A 2,649-nucleotide genomic window follows, 5' to 3' on the forward strand; every position below is an offset into this window, starting at 1 on the left:
GGGCTCCTCTACTTCATGGAGGTCAAATGGGAGGAAAGACGAAGGGGCTGTTTTCAAGTCCAAATCCGAACCACAAAAAAGGAGAGATGAAGCTCCCAGTGTCAACGAAGGTAAAAATGAATCTCAGACTCGTAATCGTGATATTACGTGTTTTCGTTGTTTGGGAGTAGGTCATATTGCTTCACAATGCCCTAATAAGAGGACCATGATCGCACGTATTGATGGAGAGGTGGAAACTGAAAGCGAGGAAGATGATGACCAGATTCCATGACTTGAGGATGCTTGTGATGATGAAGTGGAGTATCCAGTGGAGGGTGAGTCGCTTGTTGCAAGGCGTGCTTTAAGTGCCCAAGTCAAAGAGGATGACATGGAACAACAGAGGGAGAACATTTTTCACACTAGATGCCACGTCAACAACAAGGTATGTAGTATGATTATAGATGGGGGGAGCTGTACTAATGTGCCCAGTACTACTTTAGTTGAAAATTTGAATTTACCTACCTTGAAACACCCTAGACCATATAAGTTGCAGTGGTTGAAAGATTATGGAGAAGTTAAGGTAAATAAGCAAGTGCTGGTTTCTTTTTCAATTGGGAGGTACAAGGATGAAGTACTTTGTGATGTTGTTCCAGTGCAAGCGGGTCACATTTTATTGGGCAGGCCATGGCAGTTTGACAGGAGAGTCAATCATGATGGGTTCAAGAATAGGTATTCTTTTGTTAAAAGATAATAAAACCATTACTCTTGTACCGTTGACTCCGAGACAAGTGTATGAAGATCAAGTGAAACTGACAAGAGAAAATGACTTGAAAAATTGTGAGATTGAGAATGCAAAAAAAGAGGATGAGAAAGAGAGTGAAAGAATAAAAGAGTGTGAACAGAAAAAAGAGAGTGAAACCATAAAAAAGAGTGAAAAGACAGTTGAGGGTGGAAAAAATGAGAGAAAGACAAAAAAACAAGGGTGTTTTTATGCTAAGGCGAGTGATGTCAAGAGTGCTTTTTATACAAAACAGCCTATATTTGTACTCTTGTACAAAGAGGTGTGTTTTAATACTAACGAACTTGACGAATCTTTGCCTAGTGTTGTTGTCTCTTTGTTGCAGGAATATGAGGACGTGTTTCCTAATGATGTTCCTAGTGGATTGCCACCTATTAGAGGAATAGAGCATCAAATCGATTTTGTGCCAGGTGCAACAATTCCTAACCGACCAGCCTATAGGAGTAATCCGGAGGAGACAAAGGAACTTCAAAGGCAAGTTGAGGAGTTGCTGACCAAGGGACATGTGAGAGAGAGTATGAGTCCATGCGCGGTGCCGGTGCTGCTTGTGCCTAAAAAGGATGGAACTTGGAGAATGTGTGTTGATTGCAGGGCTCTCGACAACATTACGGTAAAGTATACACATCCCATTCCTAGGCTAGATGACATGTTGGATGAATTGCATGGATCATGTGTTTTCACAAAAATTGATTTGAAAAGTGGATATCATCAAATTAGGATGAAAGAGGGTGATGAATGGAAAACTGCCTTTAAAACTAAATATGGATTGTATGAGTGGTTGGTAATACCTTTCGGTCTAACTAATGCACCAAGTACATTCATGAGGTTAATGAACCATGCATTGCGTGCGTTTATAGGCAGATTTGTTGTGGTCTATTTTGATGATATTTTGGTATATAGCAAGAATTTAGATGAGCATATTGATCATTTACATTGTGCGCTTGCTGTTTTGAGAAAAGAAAAACGATATGCCAATTTAAAGAAATGTTCCTTTTGCATGGACAAAGTTGTATTTTTGGGTTATGTTGTTAGCGGGAAAGGAATTGAGGTAGATGAGGAAAATGTGAAGGCTATTAAGGAATGGCCAACACCTAAGTCAGTCACTAAGGTAAGAAGTTTTCACGGTTTGGCTAGTTTTTATCGCCGATTTGTCAAAGATTCCAGTACACTAGCTGCACCACTCACTGAAATTGTTAAAAAATCTGTTGGTTTTAAATGGGGAAGTGAGCAAGATCGTGCATTTAATGAAATTGAAGAAAGATTATGTGGTACTCCTTCATTAGCATTACCTGATTTTTCTAAAACTTTTGAGATTGAATGTGATACCTCAGGAATAGGTATTGGAGCTGTTTTGATGCAGAAGAAGAGGCCGATAGCCTATTTTAGTGAAAAGCTAAATGGGGCAACTTTGAACTGCCCAACATATGACAAGGAGCTTTATGCATTGGTGAGGGCATTAGAGACTTGGCAACACTACCTTTGGCCGAAAGAATTTGTCATACATACTGACCATGAGTCCTTGAAGCACCTGAGGGGACAAGTTAATGAAATGACTAGTTTGGATGGTGAGAAGAAGGCTGAAATGGTGAAGAAACTCCATGAAAGTGTACGGCAACATATAGAGAAGAAGAATGAGCAATATGCGACTAAAGCCAACAAGGGCCGTCGACAAGTCCTCTTTGAACCGGGTGATTGGGTTTGGGTGCATATGAGAAAAGAAAGATTTCCAGCTCGTAGGCGGTCTAAGCTTCGTCCTAGAGGGGATGGTCCATTTCAAGTCCTTGAGAGAATCAATGATAATGCATACAAGTTGGATCTTCCAGGTGAGTATAACATTAGTGCTACATTTAATGTTTCTGATCTTTCTCCTT

The 2,649-nt window shown here is 40.2% G+C and overlaps 1 pseudogene; it reads left to right on the forward strand.

The window, feature by feature from the left end:
- The window catches only part of LOC142644245 (uncharacterized), a 12,877-nt pseudogene extending 11,047 nt beyond the window's left edge, over positions 1-1,830 (forward strand).
- Positions 1,831-2,649: the final 819 nt, after the last annotated feature.

This window comes from Castanea sativa, chromosome 7 (assembly GCF_040712315.1).
Source record: "Castanea sativa cultivar Marrone di Chiusa Pesio chromosome 7, ASM4071231v1".
In the NCBI taxonomy this organism is placed as follows: Eukaryota; Viridiplantae; Streptophyta; class Magnoliopsida; order Fagales; family Fagaceae; genus Castanea; species Castanea sativa.